Source organism: Heloderma suspectum, chromosome 2, assembly GCF_057233095.1.
Source record: "Heloderma suspectum isolate Gila_16-S chromosome 2, 16-S_ref, whole genome shotgun sequence".
Taxonomy (NCBI): domain Eukaryota; kingdom Metazoa; phylum Chordata; class Lepidosauria; order Squamata; family Helodermatidae; genus Heloderma; species Heloderma suspectum.
The window spans coordinates 292,687,985-292,714,285 of NC_139459.1; the positions used below are offsets into that span (position 1 = coordinate 292,687,985).

Below are 26,301 nucleotides of genomic sequence, written 5' to 3' on the forward strand. Positions count from 1 at the left end.
GGTATCTGGTTAACCATTTGGCAAAGATATGAAGGACTAGACATCGCAAGCCTAAGAGATAAGGAATGCTAATTTATGTCTTTTTTTATGAATAGACATCTATTTCTCCCTATTAATTTAGATAACTTAATAATAACTCAAGTGTTTAACTGTGGAGGATGCAAATTTAAAAATGATTACTACAATTTAAATAGAAATTCAATACATCTCACTAGAATGAAATTCAGTACATTTCAGTCTGCAGCCCAAGGGCAACTTTTGATCTGCTCCTGTCTCCTGGCTTCTTACAGTTCTTTATATTTAAATCAGACTTGGACTTCCCTTCAAATACAGGCCTGTAAAATAGGACACATGGCCACCCTACATGCTTCTGCTCATGTATTCTGATATGAGCAGAATGCTATAGACCCTTCTGCAGAAAGCATCTTGTGTGTGTAAGTTTATTCCAAGCTACTCTTTCTTTCTGTTTGATTCAAGTCACACCACAGAAACCAACCAACTGGTGTAAGAGCCTTCTCCCCAACAATGGAATCAACTGCTTATTGGTTTGAAGATAAGGAGGAAGTAATTTCTTTGTAAATGGAAAATACGTGCAAGTCATAACAAAAAAAGAGAGAGCTCTACTTTCTATGTAGAACCTTGGTTACTTGTTTTTATAGGAAGTGAAGAATTCTTTAAGAAAAGTGCTAAGATGTTTGTTTTGCACTGTGAATTATGGGAAGAATTTACAACAAAGCCAAACTATGCTACTGCTGAGAAGTGGCATGGAACAGTAAATATTAAGGGTCAACAAGCCACTAATAACTGCAGATTCGTAATCTTGACATCTGTCAGCTGACTAAGTGCTACTGTAATGCGGGTTCTGTAAACCCTTGGCAATCTGGTTCACTGAAGATTATTTGCCTAACAGCAATGGGAGGGAAACTGGTACAGTACAATTAACCAACTGCTGCTATCTGGCTCAAGCTTTACAGTAATCAGAAGTGTTTAATCATTCTACAGGATTGTAAACTACAGTGCCCACATATTTCCTTTGCAGGGAACCATTCTACACATTATGCAGAATGAGGTGGTAGACCAAAATGGTATACTTCTAGACTCCACCATTTCAGAATGCAGGGAGAGAGCACCATATTTTCCAAATGCTTCCCCATATTAAAAGGCTCTTGCATGTATTCAACATCAGGGGGAGGGATATGCTAAATCTTTACCCTTCGTGTGCTAGTTTACGACATGGATGGAATAAACATGGCAAAAAAAATTTTTTTTTAAGGTTCTCACTTGTAGTATGAAGTGGTATAGTTCAAAATTCTATTAGCTGGGAAATGTGAAAAAAGTGAAGAGAGACTGAACAACCTGAGGACCCTCTACCTGCTAAAGATCCTGTGTTGCTGTCAGGAAACACACACACACACTCACACTATGCCCTTAACTGTACATAGTCCTTTTGTCTTCTCCCCTATCTTTGGCTAGTTCCCATCTTTTGCATACAGGTCTTAGGTGAAACTAGAAACTAAAATGTACAACTCCTACTGTGTGTTGTGGTCAAAGAAGCCACTGCCAGGAGGGAACAAATATCGACAGTGCAATTAAGCAAGCAGGGATGACCCCTAGTAAGACTCAGCCATCCACATTCACATAAGAAGAGCCATGCTGGATCGGACTGAAGGTCTACCTTGTCCAGGATTCTATTCCCACAGAGGCCAACCAGAATGGGAAGCCCACAAGCAGGACATGAGCACAAGAACACACTCCTTCTCATGTTCCCTAGCAACTGATATTCAGATGCACACTGCCTCTGATACTGGAGGTAATATATAGCCATCATTATCGGTAGCCACTGATAGCCTCCATAAGTATATCAAATCCCCTTTTAAAGCTATCCAAGTTGGTAGCCTTCACTCCTCCTGCCTAGGGACAGACACATGTAATGCCCAGTGGTGGGTATAAGTGATTCCACCAAGTGAGGCCAGAAGCAGGAAGCTTAAACCAGCTGCACAGTAGCTGTGGCGGCAGGGCTCCAATTATAAAAGGCTGGAGCAGTCAAAGGTAATGGGGGAGCAGGAAGTCAGCTGTGAAGAGTGCAACCGACTTGGCAGGCTTGCAAGAGAGCTCTTCTTTTCAGCGGCTTCCCCTGCCCCCACCAGTAGGCTGGAAAAAGTGTCCAAAGAGGACATGTTCGGCTACCTATGGACTCTACTGTAAGAGACAATGAGCAATTAAGCCCATTGCAAGACGATAAAAAGGGGATGGCCGGGAATGGCCACAGCAGCATGCCTGAGGTTTTGCTGGGATGCTGATTTGCCAACAAATCATCAGCCTCCTGATGCCATGAAAGGGGAGTCAAAGTCTGTGGCCAAAAAACAAAGGAAGACATGTTGGAGCCGATACAGAACAACAGAAAAGAAAAATCCAGAGGAGGGCAATACCTGTATTACAGGGGTGGGCAACATGTGGCCCTCCAGATGTTTTAACCTACAACTCCCATAAGCCCTCACCATTGGCTATGGTGATTAGAGCTAATAGGAGTTGTAGGCCAAAACGTCTGGAGGGCCATGAGGCGTCCATCCCTGCTTTATTAGGATTAACCTAAAAATCACAAGAACAAAAAAACCCTCATCAGGCTGGATGTTAAGCAAAGCGGGGCAGATGGAAGGTTTCCAATTTAAAATTCTATTGACATTTGCCACTAATATAAGAGTGAGCATGTTGCAAAACAGGCAAGCACCCATCCTAGTTAGTTCTGTGCTGTTTTGTAGCTTGCCATTAACATACCCGTTTCTCTCTTTATTCCCCAACAGTTAGTCCCATCTGAGTTTTTTTTTAATCTCTATCCCAAGTTTCTATGTTGTACTGTGCGGGCTCTTCTCTAAAATTAAAAACTTGTCCAAAACCAGCCTGCAACATTCATCATCAATTGATCTTGGCACTTTATCTTGTAAAATGCAGCAGTTGTTGTTTCATCATTTATTTAGGGTTCATCTAAATTAGTTGCTTTGTGTTGAGCAACTGTATTCTGTGAGATTTACGATGGTACATCATCTGATTTCAGTTGGATAAACTTTTCATCCTATCAGTCATTTTAATTGGCTGGTTTCTATTCCCTGAAGTAGTTTGCTTTTCTAGTAAGCAGAACCACATAGATTCTGGCTATTAATGAAAAGGGTGTCTAAGACAAAGGACAACTTTGAAGATGTTGGACCCATGGGAAGAAAATGAGATATGGATCAACATTTTCAGAGGAAGGTCTCAGCTATACACCTCTCAAATTCATTGCTTTAAAAAAAAAAAAAAAAAAGCATGAGTAAGCTAAATGAAAGATGTGTGTACAGGTCTGCTTTAGGACTTGTCCAGATGGCAATTGTCTGCTCTCAGTTTACTACTTGACTGACTTGGGGACAATCCTATGCATGTTTAGACTGAAAAAGTCCTACAATTCTCAGCATGCCCCAGCCAGCATAGCTGGCTAAGGAATGCTGGGAGTTGTAGGAATTTTTCTTCCATAGGATTGTGCCTTTTAAAAAAGCAAGGAAAACAGATACTTTAAAGGCTGCAGTCCTATGCATGCTTACTTGGGATTAAGTCCCACTGAATACCCAGTAAACCTTTGTCTGTCTGTCTGTCTGTCTGTCTGTCTGTCTGTCTGTCTGTTTGAAGGAGTTTTATCCCCCAGGGCTGGGTCCAAGGGGAACTTGAAACTGTGCACCTGATCCTTCAGAGGGAGTACTACCTATCCAGAATAGACAACTATCCTCTGATGAACTTTTCTACTGACCAACAGCACTTTTGTCTCATCTGGCTTGAAGTCTCAGTTTGATGGCTTGCATCCAGCCCTTCACAGCCCCCACACACCAGTGCAGGGTTTCCAGTCTCTCTTTCAAATCTGGTGGAAAAAAGGTAGAGCTGGGTGTCACACGTATAGTGGATGACAGCACAATCCAAGCCCATGGATGACTCCTTTCAGCAGTCTCATGTTGATTTTGAAAAGCATGGGCAACAAGATGGACCTCTGCAGGACCCCATAAGACAGGGCTGGGGAAACCTTTTCAGTTAAAGGACTGAATTCCAATCTCGGAAACGTTTTGGGGGCCATATTCCATCTGTGGGAGGATCCAGAGGCAGAGTGGGCATGGCCAAATTCAGGGTGGGCAGGGGCAAATGTGATTCTTACCGATTGATTTGAAGCCTACTCAGAATTAAACAGGATAAGCCTCTGCATGGCTACTCATAAGTAAGCAGGTCTGAATCACTCAACAGCACTTTCAAATAGCATCCCAATACCAAGCTTCTGCATGTCTACTCACAAGTGAGCAGGACAAGCCTCACAATGAAACAGGACTGAATTACTCAGCAGCTTCTCTGGAGGCCCCAACACCTCCCCCTGGTGAAGAAAAGCCTTTATCTCCAGATCAGCAGCTGATAGGAAATAAGAACTTCTCCCTGCTGAGCAGTGAGGAAGGGAGCTTTTTTCAGTGCTCAGCAGGGAAAAGCACTTCTCTCTAATCAGCTGCTGAGAAGAGTGTTCCCCTGCCAAGAGAGAGGGTAGGGCCTGGCAACTCAACACATATGAGGAGCCAGGATTAGAAGGCAAACCAGAAAGCAAGAGCGAAGCGCAGGAGTTTCTCAAGACGACCTTGCTCAAACAAGGCTCACCTTCAGCAGGAAGCCCCAGGGCTGGACCTCCCATGAAGCAGGGTGAAGCCCCCACTTCACGCAGCAGAGCAGGAGTGAACTGCCCACTCCCCTCCCCTCTGCCCCCGCCAGGAGGGCCCGCTGCTGCCTCCAGCAGGTTCTCCAAAGAGCTGCCAGTCACTCACCCGCTGCAGGAAAGGGGGGCTGGCTCTCCAGAGCAGCCGCCCACTTGGTGGTGCTAGCAGGTGCTCCGGAGAGCCCCACTAGTCCCAGTCTCCCACCGTGGCAAATGCCACAGTGAGAAAGTGGCCGGTGGGACTCTCCAGAGCAGCCGCCCACCCTCTGTTTTGCTCTGAGTGAGACGGAGGGCAGGCAGGCTCTCTGTATAGCCATGTCAGCCAAAGAAAGCAGTGGCGAGGCTCTTCAGAGAGTTGGTCAGGCCCAAATGCCTGGCTCTGAGGGGGTCATTCTGCAACGCCAGGCATTGTGGAAGGGCGTGTCCCAGGTACAGGAGCTCACCTGGGAGCACCTTCCCACAGTGCCCAACTCTAAGGAAGGACCCCCTCAGAGCCAAGCATTTGAGCCTCGCCAGGTCTCATTTTATGGACAATGCGGCTCTTTAGAGACCAGTAGCAGTGACAACAATGGCAGCAATGAGAGGGTAGGGGGATGTGGCGGGGTGGGTCAGGGGAGACAAGGGGCGTGGGGGGGGAGTTGGGAGGTGTGTGGGAAGCGTGGCAGCCTAGGGAGAAGCTGCGAGGGCGGTGAAGTTGTACATATGTCTCCCACCCCAGGCTGCAAGAGAACTTGCACCGGCCCTGGGAAGGCCTTCATAGTCTGTTCTGCCTAGAAGAATCCAATTGCCAGCCTGAGTGAGCGGACTCACTGCAGCTCTGGAAGGTTCTTTGCAGAGAAGCTGCCACCTGCAGTTCAGTGGCAACTATACAAGGTAGCCGCATGCTGCTCCTGACACTTTACTGACAAGCTGCAGCTCTGCCCCTCGCCAACAGTTCCTGACAGAACAGCTACAAGCCATTTTATCCACAAAGAGGTGCGGATTAGTCACAGCCATCTACTGAGGGTTCCAAGGTACAAGCCCTTAATGACTTGGAACAGGTCTGCTGGCCTGCACTGAGCAGATACAGTGGTGGTGGGGAAGTCAGCTTTCTTCACTGCCATCCACTGCCCTGGAGTAAACTCTAGAATGAGCTGTAGCCTGTGTTTGGTCAGATTTGTCACAAGTCTTCCTCCATGTCAACTGTAGCCACCAACCCTGCCATTTCATTGCTCTCAGCTCCACAGAAAACCATGGAACTGATCCGGCTCTTACAACTTGGAGAGGATGTTAGGAGCAGTTGCCAGTTCCCTATCCCAGGGGATGGCTAAGTCTTTGACAGGATCACCAGTCCTGGTGGCAGGAAATTTGCCCAGAGCCATCAAGAATCCTTCCCATTTAAAAAGCCTAAAAGTTCCAGCTAATCTAAATCTTATCAGGTAATTATTCATGACAAGAGAATTATATTAAACCACACAGACACCCACCACCACCACCCTGCCCAGCTGTAACATCAAGTCCAAGGTATGTCCCGCCACATAGGTAGGGCCCAATATGGAGACAGGCCCATGGTTGTCATGGAAGCCATGAATGCCTGAGCTGATCCCATAGGGGGTGCCTCAGCATGAATATTGAACCCTGGGTAGTGCCACTCCAGATACCATCTCTACGAGCTCAAGGTCGGAGATTGTTCATCAATGGGAGGTACCAACAAAATCCCAGTGCTGTCTCAGAGGCCCATATATTGGTCCAAACATCATAAAACTCAATACACCGCCTTTCTTTGGCCTATTTTTGATTTTGCACAGCACTTGTTTAATTGTAATACTGAATTTCTTTAACATTTATTGAATTGTTTTTATATTTTAATTTTTATTATTGACATATTTTGTCACAAATTGCTTTTTCTTTTAAATGTATCCTTTGGTAAGTTAATGTTTATTGTGAGTCTCTTTGGGTACAGTTTACTGTAGAAAAGGAAAGGAAAGGTTCCTCCTATGCAAGCACTGAGTCATTGCTGACTCCTAGAGGGACACCACTTTTGCTGGTGTTTTCATGGCAGACTGTAGCGGGGTGGTTTGCCATTGCCTTCCCCAGTCGTGACTACCTTTCCCCCAGCAAGCTGGGTACTCATTTTACCAACCTCGGAAGGATGGAAGGCTGAGTCGACCTGAACCGGCTACCTGGGACCCAGCTTCCGCTGGGATCGAACTCAGGTCGTGGGGAGAGTTTCGGTTGCAATACTGCCGCTTACCACTCTATGCCACACTAGGCTCTTACTGTAGAAAAGCTACAAATAAATAAATAAACTTGGTGATTGCCAGATAGGGCACCTATGACCCCTGCAACTCTGCTTCCCCACAGCAGAGATGTTCCAATATTGTTTTGAGAACGTAACAAATAACTATGCACATAGTTATAATTAAGCACATAAGAATAAGAATATCATAAAGGGTGGATCCGTGCATATATGAGTAGATGCACTGCAGAGTGTAAAGACATTTAAACAGTCTTTGTGGGTCAACATTTACATCTCTGGATTGTTAGAGAGAGATTATTTGGCTTCATCAAGCTATGTATCGTTTTCAGAACTGAAACTCTGCTGGTGTTCTGTCACATGCCATAGTAACAAAACAAATACAGATTATTTTTTTCATGAGCTAGGTCACCGCCCCAAATAAGAGCTATTTTGTTTTCCGTAGAGCAAGGTTACTCACTTTCATACATAAAACAAAAACAAAGTGGTGGTGGGGAGGGAAGGATGTTGAAAGCATAATGCATTTTCTAATAATGTTCACTAAAGTGTTTTTGGTGCAGCTGCTCTCAGTTTATGAATGTTGCAAACATTCTTTCTAGGGTGGTGGTGGGGCAATCGAATTCAGATAATATTTTTTTGAACCGTTCTCTTTGGGGACCTAAAAGGCAATAAGCGAATACAAGGAACAGACAATATCAAAAACAAAAGCAGTTGTGCTGACCATAAGAAAAATGCCAAAATCCACATAGTGTAATACCTTACCTTAATCAGGCCAATTCAAAGATCACCAAAATGTGCAAGCTCTTAACATCTCCAGATCTCTTCATCAGGCAAGATGTTTCAAAAAGCAGGTTGGCAGGGGAGGGGAAAATAAGAGGCCGGGGGGCGGGGAGGCTGACTGGATGTTGTAGTCAAGATGTTTGCACAGAGAGGTATACTAACTTCAGCCTTGTGCAGTCTACTGATTTGTTTACTAGAATCCCTGCGGTCCACCAGTGTGTTTAAATTTACGAAGTCCAAGTGCACGCTCGCTGTCTCCTAACCATGAAGGCATAACACATCTGCATTAAGTGATCCTGAGTATGGAAACTTGCCTTGCTGGAGCAGACCAAGGTCTACCTCAACCAGATGTTGGATGACAACTCCCATCAGTCCCAGCCAGCATGTCCAATGGTCAGGGATGATGAGAGTTGTAGTCCAGAACAGCCGGAGAGGACCAGGTTGGGAAAGGAGTTCTGATCCCTACGTAGCCAAAAACAGCACCATACCTAACCCACAAGAGGCTTGGAGGAACCCCAAAGTTTGCAGAATTACAACAAATATTTAGTTTAGATAGACACAACACAAAAGGAAGAAGGGATGGGAGAGAAAAGGAGCATATTCAAGGAATAATTTTGTCCTTTTTACAGTTGTGACTGAGGTATGGCCTATCAGTAAAGCCAGTGTGAAGTTCAATCCTATGGTCTTAGGCATTCCCAACTTCATTTAAATCAATAAGCTCAAGCTTGACTGGCTCTGCATAGGATTAGGCTGTTACCTGGTATACTACCAACCTTTTGGTTAATATTTACTTTAAACCAGTGTAGATGTAGTGGTTACATTGTTGGTGTAGAGAGACAGTGTGATGCAGTGGTTAAAATGTTGGTGTAGAGAGCCAGTATGATATAGTGGTTGGAGTGTTGGACTGGGAGCATTTCTACATGAGGCTTTTATTGCATGGTCATGATTGATCACTCATGGAATGTTGAGGGTCTTTTACATGACATCATCAACCTCCAGGGCATCTCCCACACTTTCTGACCTTTATCCTGCTTTTAAAGAGATCAACGATAACCCTACATGGAATGTTAATCCGATATATTGGCTTCCTGTAATTGCTAGTTCTGCTATAACCACAGCACCATCTAGTGGCTGTAAAATGAAAAATATAGAACTTGAAAAGAAAAGAATTCCCCGATTCAAAGCACGTGTCCACCTGTGTAACGGAGCTGATCTTAATCACACAAAGAATCCGGAAGCAGAAGCCCTGGTAAGGATGCAGGATTTTAGCTTCATATGGAGACACTCCGGGACTCGGGAGATTTGGGCTCTAGTCCCACTCATCCATGAAGCTCACTGAATGACTTTGAGCCAGTCACAGACTTTCAGCCTAACTTAATGGGGAGAGGAGAATCATGTAAGCCACCCTGGATTTCTTGGAAAAGGAAAAAAAGTGGGATATAAATGTAATAAATGAATAAACTGCATATCCATACACAATAAATGTATTGCTGTTTTTGTGCTGACGTATGTGAGCACAGATGTTATACCCAACATCTCCTGCGCTGTTGCATACAGATGAGCAACAGTCAGCACACATCAGGATGTTGAACAAGGAAAATTTGGAATTGCGCTGCTACAATACACCTGTGCATTTTTTCCTTGTGTGTATGCCCATCTGCTTTGTTGCTGAGCGTCACATTCTATAACATTTAGAAGCCAACACAGAGTGGAAGAAAATCCTCAGAAATAAGAATTTGACAGCACTCATGCAAAAGAGTGTTAGACTCAAGCTTCGCATAGGAAGCATCATGAACTCCATCAAAACTTTATTTGGGGTGAGATAAAACAGATGCACAAATACTGTACAGCAGGCATGACAATCTACATACTTTGAAATCCTCTTTTCTATACAAGTATAATAGGGGCAAAAGCCTTGTCTGCATCTGCATCTGCTAGGGTGCATCTGGCTACCCAAGGAGAGTAGCAGTGGCGTTTGTGGGGAGTCTCTTTGGCAATCAAAGGAGAAATGGGTACACTAGGTGAGGGTATGAGGTTCTAGAGGAGCCTGGACTATTCACTTTGCTTTTCATGTTGTTATCAGCCACTTCTTACATCAGCTAACATAATACAACTTGACTTTTTAAACTGCATAAATGTTCTTTTGGCACTGCACATTTTTCCCCTGGATTTGCAAACTGTGTCTGGTTGCATATTAAAAAAGACAAAGAAGAATCCATGGCTTACATATAGATGCAAAGCAAGAAAAAGCACACAAGCAGAACAGCAGCAACAGCAGGGGTTGTGTGTTGTTTCTGCATTTACCAGGGCTGGTTGTGAGTTTAGCAGTGGTGCAGGAAAAACCTGGTTTGGAGGCTGCAGCTCATCCTGCTGCCTTTGCCACTCCCCTACCCTGCAAGATTCATGGATCACTGCCTTGTTGTGGCAAAGGGGCTTGCGTAACTCAGTGAAGCCATAAGCTATGCCGTGCAGGGCCACCCAAGACGGACAGGTCATGGCAGAGAGTTCTGACAAAATGTGGTCCACTGGAGAAGGAAATGGCAACCCACTCCAGTATTCTTGCCAAGAAAACCCCATGAAACGTATCACAAGGCTAAAAGAGATGACACCGGAAGATGAGCCCCTCAGGTCGGAAGGTGTCCAATATACTACTGAGGAAGAGCAGAGGGTATTTCCAAGTAGCGCCAGAAAGAGTGAAGCGGCTGGGCCAAAGCCGAAAGGACACTCAGCTGTGGATGTGTCTGGTGGTGAAAAGAAAATCCGATGCTGTAAAGAACAATATTGTCTAGGAACCTGGAATGTAAGATCAATGAATCAAGGTAAGCTGGAGGTAGTCAAACATGAGATGGCAAGACTGAACAGTGACATCTTGGGAATCAGCGAACTAAAATGGACAGGCATGGGCGAATTTAATTCAGGTGACCATCATATCTACTACTGTGGGCAAGAATCCCTTAGAAGAAATGGAGTAGCACTCATAGTCAACAAAAGGGTGGGAAAAGCAGTACTGGGGTACAATCTTAAAAATGATAGAATGATCTCAGTACGAAACCAAGGCAAACCATTCAACATCACAGTAATTCAAGTCTATGCCCCAACCACTGAGGCCGAAGAAGCTGAGGTTGATCGGTTCTATGAAGACCTTCAACAACTTCTAGAACTAACACCAAAAAAAGATGTCCTCTTCATCATAGGGGATTGGAATGCTAAAGAAGGAAGTCAAGAAATCACCGGGATAACAGGCAAGCATGGCCTTGGTGTACAAACTGAAGCAGGACAAAGGCTAATAGAGTTTTGCCAAGAGAACATGCTGATCATAGCAAACACTCTTTTCCAACAGCACAAGAGGCGACTCTACACATGGACACCACCAGATGGTCAATATCGAAATCAGATTGATTATGTCCTTTGCAGCCAAAGATGGAGAAGCTCTATACAGTCAGTAAAAACAAGACCTGGAGCTGACTGTGGCTCAGATTATGAGCTGCTTGTTGCAAAATTTCGGCTGAAATTGAAGAACGTAGGGAAAACCACTAAACCATTCAGGTATGACCTCAATCATATCCCTGATGAATATACAGTGTAGGTGAGGAATAGATTTCAGGGATTAGTGGCTGAGAAACTATGGATGGAGGTCCGTAACATTGTTCAGGAGGCAGCAATGAAATCCATCCCAAAGAAAAAGAAATGCAAGAAAGCCAAGTGGCTGACTGATGAGGCTTTACAAGTAGCTCACGAAAGAAGGGAAGCGAAAAGCAAGGGAGAAAGGGGAAGATATATCCAACTGAATGCAGAGTTCCAGAGAATAGCAAGGAGAGACAAGAAGGCCTTCTTAAATGAACAATGCAAAGAAATCGAGGAAAACAACAGAATAGGAAAGACTAGAGATCTCTTCAAGGAAATTGGAGATCTCAAGGGAATGTTTTGTGCAAAGACGGGCATGATAAAGGACAAAGAAGGCAGGGACCTAACAGAAGCAGATGAGATTAAGAAGAGGTGGAAAGAATACACAGAAGAACTATACAGGAAAGATCTGAATGTTCCTGATAGCCATGATAGTGCAGTCACTGAACTTGAGCCGGACATCCTAGAGAGTGAAGTCAAGTGGGCCTTAGGAAGCATTAGTAACAACAAAGCTAGCGGAGATGACAGTCTTCCAGCGGAGCTATTTAAAATCCTAAAAGATGATGCTGTTAAAGTGCTGCACTCAATATGCCAACAAATTTGGAACACTCAACAGTGGCCACAAGACTGGAAAAGGTCAGTTTACATTCCAAGTCCAAAGAAGGGCAACGCCAAAGAGTGTTCAAACTACCGCACAATTGCACTCATTTTACATGCCAGCAAGGTTATGCTCAAAATCCTACAAGCTAGGCTTCAGCAGTATGCGAACCAAGAACTACCGGAAGTACAAGCTGGGTTTCGAAGAGGCAGAGAAACTAGAGATCAAATTGCCAACTTTCGCTGGATTATGGAGAAAGCAAGAGAATTCCAGAAAAATGTCTATTTCTGCTTCATTGACTACGCTAAAGCCTTTGATTGTGTGGATCACAACAAACTGTGGCAAATTCTTAAAGCGATGGGAGTACCAGACCACCTTACCTGTCTCCTGAGAAACCTGTACGAGGGTCAAGAAGCAACAGTAAGAACCAGACATGGAACAACCGAGTGGTTCAAAATTGGGAAAGGAGTACGACAAGGCTGCATATTGTCACCCTGCTTATTTAACTTATATGCAGAGTACATCATGAGAAACGCTGGGTTGGATGAATCACAGGTCGGAATTAAGATTTCCGGGAGAATTATCAACAACCTCCGATATGCAGACGATACCACCCTAAAGGCAGAAAGCGAAGAGGATCTCAAGAGCCTCTTGTTGAGGGTGAAAGAGGAGAGTGCAAAAGCTGGTTTGAAACTCAATATTAAAAAAACAAAGATCATGGCATCTGGCCCCATCACTTCCTGGCATATAGAAGGGGAAGAAATGGAAGCTGTGACAGATTTTACTTTCTTGGGCTCCAAGATCACCGCAGACGGTGATTGTAGCCATGAAATTAAAAGACACTTGCTCCTTGGGAGGAAAGCTATGGCAAACCTAGACAGCATAGTAAGAAGCAGAGACATCACCTTGCCGACAAAGGTCCGTATAATCAAAGCTATGGTTTTCCCAGTAGTAACGTATGGCTGTGAGAGCTGGACTATAAGGAAGGCTGAGCGCCGAAGAATTGATGCTTTCGAACTGTGGTGCTGGAGAAGACTCTTACGAGTCCCCTGGACTGCAAGGAGGTCAAATCAGTCCATCCTAAAGGAAATCAACCCTGAGTGCTCATTGGAAGGACAGATACTGAAGCTGAAGCTCAAATATTTTGGCCACCTAATGCAAAGAGAAAACTCTCTGGAAAAGACCCTGATGCTGGGAAAGACTGAAGGCAAAAGGAGAAGGGGACGGCAGAGGATGAGATGGCTAGATAGCATCACCGATGCGATGAATATGAACTTGAGCACGCTCCGGGAGAGAGCGCAGGACAGGAAGGCCTGGTGTGTTATGGTCAATGGGGTCACGAAGAGTCGGACACGACTGAACGACTGAACAACAATAACAAAACCCTGCAAGATATGAAGCAGAAATGGAGCTGGTTGATCAATAGGGGAAAGAGTTGCAGACAGTGTTGCTGGTTAAAGAATGCTCTTATTGCTGCCTTCTCCTGACTGCTTGTCTTGGCCTCCTGTCCTCTTTTCTACAACCCCTCCCCAAATGAACTGATTCCCTTCCCTTTGAAGGTATCTCATGGCATTCAAAAGACAAGTGGAATCACACTGGGGCTGTTCTGCCTGGTCATAGGTTCATTTCTGATGTAATACTGTAAACCTGATCCTGCTGGTTTTGCATAGTTTTTTCCACTTCCTTATGGACATCCTTTGATCATAGTCAGAGCCAAGTGCATGAGTACATCCCCAGGATTAATCTACAGACATGACTGGTTCCATAAGAATTTCAGCATTAACATTTGCCATGTGAACTTCATCCTTCAAGGCAACAGAGTCCTTGAGAACAGAGTGGCTTCTTCGCATGTGCCTTGCTATGTTGACTTCTAGATCCCATGAAACCTAGTATGTAGAATGATCAGAGAACTTACTACATCCTTTGTCCTTCCTTGCTGTTGACCAATCTGGGATATTTTCTGGTGTTGCAAAGTTTGCTGGCAGCTTGAACCCATGAAGAGTCAACATGACTACGAAATGCATTCAAAATAGCATGGGGAGTTTTGATGCGAGACTGGGTGGATGCCATCAATTTCCAGGGACAGAATAGTATAAAAGTTGAACTGGCCCATGCCATGTGTCAATAGCATTGCAAAGGACAAAAACCACAATGCTGACAGATAATCAGCTGTTCCAGAAAGATGAGCATACCACTTCCTTAACTGTCCTTCCTTGTCACAATCGTTGCCCATATCACAGGACCTTGCTAGGGGGCAGGGAGCAGGCGTGAAGCCTTGCACTGTTATTTTATTTTGGGGAAAGGCTGTATGACTTCTCTTGTGAATAAGTAACATCCTTCTTTAAAAAGAAATACATTTTACAAACTATTCTGGACACAGGAAGAAGGGAAGTATGTTACTCATTACTAGTGATGTCACAGTCATAAAATCAAAAAAGTAATTGTGACAATCGCAAGCATTTCTTACTGCAGTGCTGGTTGTGTTGCTCAGAGCTACTTTCAGTATCTCCCCTCTGGGTACTGCTTAACGCAGTGGTTCTGTAAGCATCTCTTGAGGGAGGGGTAAGCATAACACAGAACACATGAAGAAACAGATGTGAAAAAGTCCAGGGATGGGTAGCTAGCGTAAAACAACATTTGCACAACATAACTATTTCAATCAGGGAAAGTGACAATTTGCCACCGAAATCCATTGTAACCTTGCCTTTGTAGGGGAGTTGCTCCAGCCCCTTGATCATTTTGGTTGCCATTTTCCGCACCTTTTCCAATAATCTTTTTGAGTTGTGATGATAGAACTGTATAGAGTATTCCAAGTGGGGTCACGCCATAGATTTGTATAAAGGCGTTACAATATTGGCAGCTTTAGTTTTTAATCCTTTTCCTAAGGATCCCTAGCATGAAAATTGTCTTTCCACAGCTGCTGCACACTGGATCAATGTTTTTATCAAGCTATCCAGCACAACCCCAAGATAGTTTTCTTGGTCAGTTATCATGAAGTTATGATTTTTGCCCCACTGTGCCTCATTTGACACTTGCTTACACTGAACTGCATTTGTCATTTTTTTACCCATCCACCCAGTTTGGAGAGATTCTTTGGGCTGGAGAGAGTTTGCTTCAGCTCCTAGCAGAGCTCTCTCTGTCTCCCTCTGACTCAAAGGGGGGGGGTTCCTTTCTACGCACATACCCCCCCCCTCTAGATTGCATCATTCCTTTTCAGAACACTCAAGGAAGATCCTGCTATTTCCTGACTATTGAGAAACTATCCACCAGCCATGCTAGCCCATCAGCCAAACCATTTGCCTGACAAAGGATCTACCTGGCACACTGACCTTTAAGAGCTTTAAGCAGCTGTGTTGGTCCCTCATTAACCCCTTTCTGTCCAAAGCCATACTCCTTCACAGAAATCAAGAGTAATCCTATAACAATACTGTTGCAAGGAAAACACAGTGACCCGGTTCTCATGATCACCGCAGCCCACTGTGATTTATTTAAGCCATGGTGGATTGTAGTGCCTGCTGGCAGTTATTCTGAATATTCAAGCCACAGCGGTTGGTCACCATGGCTTATCATGATGTCCAAACCCAGTGACGCTGGGTGATTGCTGTGGTTAACAAACCATCCTAAAACAGCCCATGAGTTGTGTGTAGTTTGTTAACCATGCCAACAATCCACCCTCATTGGGTTCAGATGACAGGATAAGCCAGGGTGACTGCCTGCTGCAGTTTGAATATTCAAAATGGCTGCCCGTACACACGGCTATGGCCGTCATGTGAACCAGCCCAGTTTTTCTTCTGTTAGCAAAGCCATTGCAATCTGGAGTTCAGTCCTGGAAGATGATTGCATGGGTATCATTAGGTATGACTGGACGCTGCCAACACAACTACTGTCCCACTATGTTCTGTCATGATATGACACCCTCAAAGCCAGTCCTCAGTCTACCAACAAGCAAGGTCTGGAACTGACCTATTTAAGAAAAGGGGTGAAGTCTGTTGTCAATATCACACTCCCCCTGCCCCTATCCCTGCAGCGAATCTTCAGAGGTTGCCTTGATACTTTAGCTAGCCTGGCTGCTAAGCTGAAACTGAGAGTGTTGGAGTAGGACTGGAGAAATCCAGGTTCAAATCCCCACTCAGCCATGAAGCTTATTGGATGACCTTGGACTAGTCATGCTCTCTCAGCCTCACCTACCTCAAGGGGTTGTTGTGAGGATAACATGGGAGAGGGGAAGAATCATGTTTGCTGCCTTGAGCTCCTTGGAGGAAAGGCAGGATATATGTATAATAAATGCATACCAAAGCTGGGCTTTGGATCTGGGTTGCAAGTATGCCTGTAATGTAAACTGGAGGTCATTCTATCCAAGGATAGCCATCCCAGCCTAATACTCTTCAGCTATTCTGGGCTTCAGGACCCATCAGCACCAGCCAGCATGGCCAACGGTGAGGAATGCTGGCAGTTGCCCTCCAGATGTTTTGGACTGTGCCAGGCTGGGGAAGGCTGTCCTGGAAGGACCCCTACTTCCAACTACTGTCACATGGCCCCACATGCAGCCTGATCCTTTGCAAGTTACTTAGAAGTAAGTCCCACTGAATTCAAATAAGTATGCATAGGACTGGAATCCTAAATCTGATCCAATTTGCAACTGCTTCATTGAACACATTTACATCCATTGAACTAGACACCACAGCTACAAATAATCATTTTGCCTACACAAAAGCACCTTTGGGATGAATTTTCTTATATTTTCTGCCATTCCTGCTTTCCTTCCAGCCACTTCCAGGGAAGTGAAAGGCACAGCAAACTTTGCTCTTTATGAACTTTCATTGTACCTTTGATCCAGCTGGCATCCTGATGCACTTTTTTTTCATTATCTGCCAAGACTTCCATCAAAATTAATGTACAATTTAGATATTGCTGAATTACAGCCAAGCAACCTGAGTATTCAAGACCACATGGGCAGCCTGCAGAAGAACTAAGATTTAACAGGCCAATGCCTTAACCACAAGGACACTGATGCCAACGCACTGATACTGGATCATTAGAAGGTGTATTTTAAAAGTCTGGATGAAGTGTGTTCCAGTGCATGAGAAGACGAACGCTCAGAGTCAGTTCCAATGGGTCAGTTCCAGCCCCTCGCATCTGAAAACAACTGCTCATGCAAGCGGTCTAAGTCAGGGGTGGAAAACCTCTTTCAGCCTGAGGGCCAAATTCAATTTTGGAGAAGCTCTAGTGGGCTGCATTCCAATGGTGGCTGCGGTCAAAGGCCAATGGGGCAAGGCCGAAAATACAAAGAACCCCAGCATCTTGTAGCTTACTGCCTGTAACTAAGCCTTAGGAGAGGCAGTGCAGCCTTTTAAAGGGGGGGGGTGCACAAAAGGAGGAAACCACCAAACAATGAATAGTCAGAGGAAAGGGGTGTGGCCATCTCAGGAACCCCAGAGAACCAGATTTGGCCCCCAGAATGGTCCATTCACCCCAGGTCTAAGTCAAAGGAGCACTGTATTTTGGGACCAACAAACTTGCATGAGATTTTGTCCCTTTTACTGCTGTGAACAGAAAAAAAATATATAATGTGAGTCTCCAGTTCATTGAAGGAAAGGGGCCATCTGCATCGGAAGCTGCCTTATAGTAGGACAGAGTATTTGTCGAGATTATTGTCTAGCAGAGTACTACCTATCTGAATGGTACTCTTCAGGGTCTCATGCAATGAGAGGCATCACCCATTATCTGCAACTCGTTACATTTAACTGGAGATACCATCAAATGTATACACTATGAGACAGAAGCGACTTTCTGAGACCTTAGTAGGCATAGCTCATGCTTTTGAAAGACAAAACTCCTGAGGGCTAGAAACTTACTTATGTTAAAGAAATTAAAGCTGAGGTGCAGTTCAATGATGGATTCCAGTGCCCTGGGCAGTTGGCCAAGAAGGCACCCTTCTTAATCTGGCCATGGCCACAGTCATCTGCTTCAGTATGTTGTCTGTACAATATGGAAAAAATTGTGCAATCTAAGCAGCACTGGTACTGCATAACTTCCATCGCTTTCAAAGGTAGGCATCATTTTGAGCATCTTCCTGAGAAATGCCTGGTCACTGTTTATTTTACAAGGTAAACAATTTAAAATATATTACAAATCATCCACTGACAACCCCTCTGACAACTCTAGCACTTTCAAGGTTCCAAATGCTTTTGTGATCCTTATTCTATTCATCTGCACAAGAACCAGGACTATTATTCCCATTTTACAGATGGGAAGCTGTGGCTCCAGCTATCCAATAACCTTGGTAGAGAAGAGCCTAAAACCATTACTCTCAGATTCAGTCATCTCTGCCCTGAACTGCACCGGCAAAGGTCTTGTCAGAGATGTAATTGTCTCTTTATTATCCCAGCCAATGAAATCCTAAAGTCACAATTACTTACTACATGCAGCTCTTAATCCAGGCAAAAAACAAGACAATGCCCAAAGTTGCTTCTTATGACTCTGAAATACATCTCTAACTCTTACACCAGGCAAAGTGAGCCCATATCAGCACCTCAGGTATAAACAGAAAGCATCATACTTTAAAAAAAAATGTGCGAAAGGGTGTAACAAAGACTTTGTATTTTTTCCCCTAAAATATTTGAAGACTTTGTATCTCTGAGTGTTTAAGACCCCGCCCCCCGCCACAGCCAAGTCTATGTTCTATTCATCCTTGTGTTGAAATCCAGTTCTACAGTTCCACACATTGTACAATGCGAGGAGGTTTTCAGTAGTTATGTGAAATACGTTCCAGAGTGTACTATCTTGATATTGCATCTGAGAGAAACAGCAGCTGATGAGCAATTCCAATAGCTTGTAATGAATGCAGTTTACATATCTAATCTCACAATTTCATCAGAAATAGACAAAAGCTTCTTTTACAGCTCGTCTGAGATAATTGCACGTAGTACAATGTTAGACTAATCAACTTTGCATCTGAAAAAAAAAGGATAAACAAATTTTGATAACTTCAGTCTGTATGGGACTAATCACTGCTTCTGAAGGAGATTAAATTACCTTTTGTTTCTCATCTAAAAATTACCATTTGTATCATGTGGTGCCTAAAAATTATGGTGTGGTTTGATGTTATCACCATGGGCCATTGCTATAATGCCTGGGAATAATGGAGCTTGTAGTCCAACACATCTGGAGGGCAACTGGTTGGCAAAGGCCAGTCTGTATGAAAAACCCCATATTTTGTACTCCCCACACACACATACACACACACACACAAAATCATACACTTGGAAGAAACGAATGTATACTAAAATGGGTATATTTGCATAGTGTGCATGCCTCATACAATTTGTGCAGCTGTATTGTGCCAGTAAGGATCACATGTTATTTAAACCGAAAAGGGGTGTGTGTGTGTTGCTTTTCCCCTGCTTTTGGGCCTGGCCTAAGGAAGACCAGGTCCCAGTTCTGAAAGCACATTTAATTAGACTTCGTTCAACCTGTATTTGCAATATGGATTTTACTGTGCTAACTGTGGCCAGTCCTTGATTGGATTGCCAACTTTTTTTCTGGCAGTGTAGGTCTTTCAGGTCAGCTGCACATTACATAGTGACCTGGTTCACATGACATGGCCTGGCTTGTCATGGGTTATTTAACCCACAATGAATCACAGTGCCCACAGGGGCCACTTTACATATCCAATCCCTGCTAGGGGAGTTTTGTGTCATGCGAACGCAGTTTCACCCTCGCATAAACCACACTTTCCAGGTTCACATGACACAACAATCCCCAAGTTGGACATGCAAAATGGCGACCACACGTGCCACGGCCTCACCATGGGTTATATATCCCACAGTGGGCTGTCAAGTTGTGTGAACTGGCACAGTGTTGCCTACTTGAAAACTGGAGATGAAATATCACCAGTTCCTCACCTAGTTTTTAGGCTATCTTCCTCACCTGCCTACAATAGGACTGCATGTTTGTCCTGCCACAACCAGGGAAAATGGGTGAACAAACAAAGAAATGGAAGGGGGGGGGAGGCAGAAGCAGCTCCTCTTATATAGGCTTCTCCCATTTGATTGGTTCATTCAAAGGCAATTGTCCTGATTGCAATTGGCCAATCCTAACATGATCAGCTTGGCACTGGGCCTTTGGCGAATGAGCACCAAAGTACGGACAGCGGCAGGGCCATCTCTTTCAATGCGGTTCGGTGCCAATCTCATGTAAAGCAGGGAGTGGGTGCAATTAAAAGGCAGAAGAGCTCCAGTGGAAGGTGCTGAACCTTTCCAGAGTGGTTTTTCTTCCAAACAGGATCACTTCCATTATCAGAAAATTGCTGGGGAAATTATCAGCGAAGGGGAACAGATTGCACCCATCCGGTACTTTGCATTGCAGTCCCCTCCCATGTAGGACTCTGGGCTCAGGACTACAAGGGAAAAACATGCATCTGGAACTATGAAAGAGGGAGATGGGTGGGGTGGGGGTTGCTATGGGAAAGCAGCAGGTAGGTGAAAGATTAAGCACTGCTTTTCTGTTAAAAACTCCCCCCTCCCCCCTCATGGATCTGCTTTTTCCTCAGAGGTTGCAGCCATTAGGGTTTAAACACGCATATTCATGGGTAAAATGCAGTTCAGCGGATCTGTCCAAATAATGGTTTTATTGAACAACAAGCACATAGCCATTACTCAGTTGTGGGGAATCCAGACATCGTTACCCTTGCGATCCCTATCAAGAATACTTCCTTTTCAAGCAACACAGGCCACTTTGTATCTCTTTTTAAACATGTCCTTTAAGGCTATCAGCTCCTCATCTTTAGTGCAGGAGTGAATATTCACTTTTTATTTTACTTTAAAGCAGAGGTGGGGAACCTCAGGTCTGGGGGCCAAATCCAGGCCTTCGGGGTTCCCCGGTGGCCACACCCCCTTTCCCCCAACCACCCATCATTGGGTGGTTTCCTGGATTTTGAGCAGCTTCCCCCCATTCTAAGAGGCTGGAATGCCTCTCCTAAGGCTCGTTTACTGCCAGTAAGTAACAGCTTTAAGCTACAATATGCTGGCATTGTTTATATGTTTGGCCCTTTTACCTTTGGCCCCATCCAACCCATCACTGGAATGTAGTCCCCGAGGACTTCTCCGAAATAGCATTCAATCCTCAGGCGGAAAGCGGTTCTCGACCTCTGTTTTAAAGGACGCATGATCGCACTATCCCCCCACTTGCGCAGCACCATGCAGCTAAAGAGATGCAGTCGGAGGGAACATGAACGCAGCAATACTGGGCAAAGCAAGTTGGGATCATGCAAAAACCGGGACTGTGGTGAGGTTGCCAGTTGGGCCATTGCCTCGGTTCCTTTGATAGCAGCTCAGTCTGCAGACATTAGCAGATGACAATGCATATCTGCATGCTGTGAAAAGTTTCATCAGCTGATTGATGACAATCAGACTGCTGTTAAAGGCACTGGAGCAAGTCTGGCCTGGCTAATCCTGATCAGTCACCAAACCTAGATTGTGGGATGGTGCTGACAGTTAAGATTATCTGACCAGGCAGAGGATGTTGTCTGGATCACTTGCAAAAATAAATAAATGTCATCATCTCAAAGTTTACAAACCATTTTTGAGAAAGAGAATCTTGCCTTAAGAGTATAGGTTGCACTGAATGGCCGGTAGGATCCCTTCCAATCGGAAAATTAGGTAGTCTAATTATTGCACCCAGTTTGCACAGTTAATGGGACTGATGGGCAGCTGTTGTTGTATTCTTCACTTAAGCATTTTAAATAAGGTTGCTTAGAATTTTTGCCCTGGTCATGTGCTTTTTAAACAGCAGCAGAAAGTAGGTGGGCCAGAAATAGATCTCCAGCTGTTTTGCACTTCAGCTCCCAGCATTCTTGACCATTGATCATGCAGGGGCTTCTGGGAGTGAAAGTCCCAAACATCTGGAGATCTACCTTCTGCCCACTCCTGACCTAAGACACAGACAGTGAACAAAAGAAGCTTTTTCTATAACTTTGCCCTATGCCAGACCATACGTTTGGTCAGGCTACCACAACTCTTGTGGATTTATGTTTCTTTCATAGATAGATAGATAGATAGATAGATCTCTCTCTCACACACACACACACATGCAATCATATGGTCTCTAGACGGGCTATATAGGATTGTTCAGAAACCCTCCTCTGACCTCTGAGGCCAAAGAGTTTTTCCCCCTGTTGAAGCCCCCTCCTGGCTCCTCCCAGCCACTGTGGAGGTTTCTGTGGTGGATCTGTCTACGGAAAATGGGCGTGTCAGGGGTGTGCCAGTGGGCAGGGAGGGAATGGCCAAGGATCCTAGGGATGCTAAGCCCTTCCAGCCCCCACCCATGCCCCCAGCACAGAGGGGAACTTAGATGAGTTCTGAGGCTGGTCTAACTGATTTTTGATTTTTTGAAGGAAAAAGAGGCAAACACGCCTCCAGTGTTCCTTCTGCCCTGCCAGTTAGAATCTGGCAGGGCTTTGGATGGAGCCTCTGAGATTGGAGCACTCCATCGTTTGGGGATTGCTCTCTTCGGTGTAATCCTATACATCAGGGTTGGGCAACTGCCAGGAACTGGGGGGGCACATTGCCCCCCCAGATCCCAGTGGGGGCCTCAACCCTGCCCCCAATTGCCCCACTGCTGCACCACCACTGAAATTTGGCAGTGTGGTGGTGGGGGGAAAGCCCTTTTAAAGCAGCACACTTTGCTGCTGAATTTCAGTGGCATAGCAGCAGCAGCAAAAGGGGGCTATTTTGCTTTAAAAGAGCACCATTTTATGCTGCTGTTACCGCACCACAACAATTCAGCAGGAAACAAGTGGGGGCTGTAAAAAAGGCTGTGAGGACCCGGGGACGGGGTGTGTGTGCGTGAATGCAGCCTGCATGTTGCCCACCCATGCTATACACATTTATCTGAGCCTTACTTCTGAGTAGATATGCATAGGATTGCACTATCAATGTTTTGTTTCCTGTGTTTCAGTTTCTTTTTTTAGATCTGTTTTTATTGCAAACCACCTTAAGTATACAAAATTAAAAATAATTGTGCAGAGTATATTGCCCAGCTCTAGAAAACCTTAATCATAATATTTTTATCATGTTGCTGAACTAATAAAGTGCAAAATAGATCATCTGCAGTGTAGAGGCAGTGTTTGTGGCCGTTCCCAGGCAGACAGACCTGCACGTACCAGAGCTTTAAAAGACAACTACGCACACATTCCAAGAAACCTGTAGTGGCTGCAGAAGCCTTGCCACTACAAGTAACCAAGAGCCACCTCCTAAAACCTACCAGTTCTCAACTTACAGCTGTTTTTCAAATGCAACTTTCATGCTGACTCAACCACAAAAAGGCTAGACTGCATTTTGCCTCACCCAGATGTTGCAGTAACGAATCGCCTGTCTTCATTTGAATCTAAAAAAATTGCTTCTGCCGTTTCCAAACCAAAACTTTGCGCTGAACACGTTTACAGTTCTCTCTGCCCCTCCTATTTCTTCTCCTGGAATTTGGAATGCAGCCCAAATTCCCAGAATGCAGTTCATCTGGTTTCAGTGCAACTGATCATAATGAGCTGATCCAATTATGTTGCATTTCTTTCCCTTTTGAACTCCTTAACTAACCTGTAATTTTTACTCTCACATGCCCAAAGCTAAATGAAGTGTCTGATACACCCAAGGAATTCCTAACCTACCACTGCTGACTAGATTGGGAGCTGACATCACCTAAAATGACTACCAGAGGGCTGGAACTAGGCTGTGTATTTGGGTTAAACAAGGCTATTCAGGTCATAAGAGAATATGGCCAAATAAAGATGCCTGCCCATTAATGTAAATCAGTATTTCAGTATTAATCAGTATTTAAAAGGTAAAGGTGTCCCCAACCAGTCGTGTCCGACTCTAGGGTGTAGTGCTCATCCCCATTTCTAAGCCGAAGAGCCAGCGCTGTCTGAAGACGCTTCCGTGGTCATGTGGCCGGCATGACTGAACACCGAGGTGCACGGAACGCTGTTACCTTTCCCGCCGAGGCGGTACCTATTTATCTACTTGCAATTTCTTGCTTTCGAACTGCTAGGTTGGCAGAAGCTGGGACTGAAGACAGGAGCTCACTCCGTCACGCAGCACTCGGGTCTCGAACTGCTGACCTGCCGACCTTCCAGTCTGCAGTTCAGTGTCTTAACCCTCCAGATGTTTTAGGCTACAACTCCCATCAGGCCTAGCCAGCATTGCCAATGGTGAGGCATGATGGGAGTTGTGGGCCAAAACATCTGGAGTCCCACAAACTGACCACCCCTGATCTAAACATAGGGTGCTGCTTGTATGAGAGCCCACCTATGTGAAAAATCACATCCTCTGCCAAGGGACCAGGATATCTGAAAGACTGTTCCTCTCACATGACCCTGCCTGTAGTTTATGATCTTCTTTGGAGGCCTTGTTGTGCATCCCACCTCACTAAGAGAAACTAGGTTGGTGGGAACGCAGCAGGGCCTTGTCTGTGGCAGCACCCTGATTGTAGAATACCCTCCTAGGGAGGTGAGCTTGGCCCCATCCTTGTTCAGTTTTAGGTGGCTGGTGAGGATGTTTTCATTCTGTTTTCTTTTTAATGGTTTTTAACATGGCGCTGATTCTGCTCTCTGAAGTTTTAATGCTAGCTCTGCTGTTAATTTGGTTTGCTGTTTTGAATCTATCTCGATGTTCTTGTTCTTAGGGGCCCTGTTTGGGCTGAAAGGCGCATGATAAATATTGTAAAATAAAAAATTCAATTTAAGCCTTCTTTTCATGGTAGCAAGTTTTGACACAGGGCACAATTTTCAAACGAGCAAGCTCTCGAACAAGTAATGCCCCACATGAAAAGCTGAGGCGCTCAAACATGAGAGAAGTGCCTAGGCACATTTGAACAATCTGTACAAATGATACATTATTGAGAGATGTGTCACTGGAATACATCATTTAAGGTGCAATCCTATGCATGTTCAGACAGAAAAAAGGCCTATAATTGCTCTGGCCCAGACAATGGCAGTGGTGAGAAGCAGAAGCAGGAGTTGTCCCTGCCCACTTGTTCCCTGACTCTCTGCCTGCCAAGCAAGCAAGTGGTAGCACGATGAGAAAGAGGACGAGGAGCAATAGCAGCTGGTGACCATGGCAGTGAGAAGGCAGACTCACCAAGGGAGGGGGCCCGTTGAGGGTGTCTTGCGCAGGGGCACTCAGAAACCTGGAACTGGCACTGGGCTTTGGCTCAAATTAAGCCCATTGCATAATACACCATTAGCAGTGCTTTTGATTCTCTCCTCTGGTTGCAACTCCTCGGCAGCACTATGAGATGTTGTACATCCTCTTCCTCCTCTCCTTTTAGAACTTTAGGTTTGCTTCTCACATATATATATATATATATATATATATACACACACACACACACACACACACACACATACAGGCACTATCTTAAGTGTGCTGGTGTAATGCAAGTGCTGCTTTGTACATATCTCTGAGAGACGATCTATGGCGGCTGTAATTCTCACATTGCAATTGCATATATTACAGTGCAGACATGTCTTTAAAAAGTAACATAAGACCTGCTGCTTAGGCGAGATGATTAAAGGCATAAATGGGCTGATCTTAACACTTTCTACACCGCCCAATCGGTGTTTAGGAGGGGGTGTACGAACTGCTGCACCAGGCAACGTCTTTCGCGATGATGTAAGCCCACATTCCAAGGACGCTGCAGTGTCACTGTGGAACAGTCTAGCCAGTTTTGTTTTCTGACAGGATCTCTGTTTCCTTAACAGCTGTATAATATACAGGAATTTCACTGGGGTGTGTGTGTGTATATATATATATATATATATATAGCCAAGGATAGCTCCTCTAGAGTTCTGAGTGGTTCTGACTGAAACCCAGAGTAGATTCACCACCCACTGACATCAAAGCCACCAGCCTCCACTGTTCTCTCTCACACATTCACACAGACACATCCATCTATCTATCTATCCATCCACATTCCCTGTCTCTGTCTCTCTCTCATGTCATCATTCCCTAAGAATGTCTCTGGGCCCCACCAAGAACCTCAGAGGCATTCATGGGAAACCAAGATGGCAGCAGCTGGAGGCCCTCACTTTGCTTTGAAGGAATCCCAGCTGCCAGGAAGAAAATGTGTGGGAGGGACAGGGCTCCTTGGCGTGTCTGGGGGCACATTGGTGCCCATGGGCACCGTGTTGCCTACCCTAAGTTTGTTTAGTATGGAGGAACCGTTTAATTTATTGATCAAAAATAATTTGTATACAGCTTGTGCGGTACCCAAAGCAGTAGTGAAATGTGAATTCCAAGTTCCTCTGAATGTTACACAATGTGATGTTCTAAACCAGGTGGGCAACTTGTGGTCCTCCAGATG

General features: G+C 44.8%; 1 protein-coding gene across 3 annotated transcripts in view; it reads right to left on the minus strand.

Moving 5' to 3' along the window:
- The window catches only part of RAF1 (Raf-1 proto-oncogene, serine/threonine kinase), a 104,151-nt gene extending 80,740 nt beyond the window's left edge, over window positions 1-23,411 (minus strand). The window contains exon 1 of one of the 3 annotated variants that reach the window (XM_084839875.1): window positions 23,292-23,411. The gene's annotated coding sequence lies outside the window, so the exon portion shown is untranslated. The remainder of the gene's footprint in view (window positions 1-23,291) is intronic. The other 2 variants (XM_084839888.1, XM_084839889.1) reach the window with 2 other exon arrangements.
- Window positions 23,412-26,301: the final 2,890 nt, after the last annotated feature.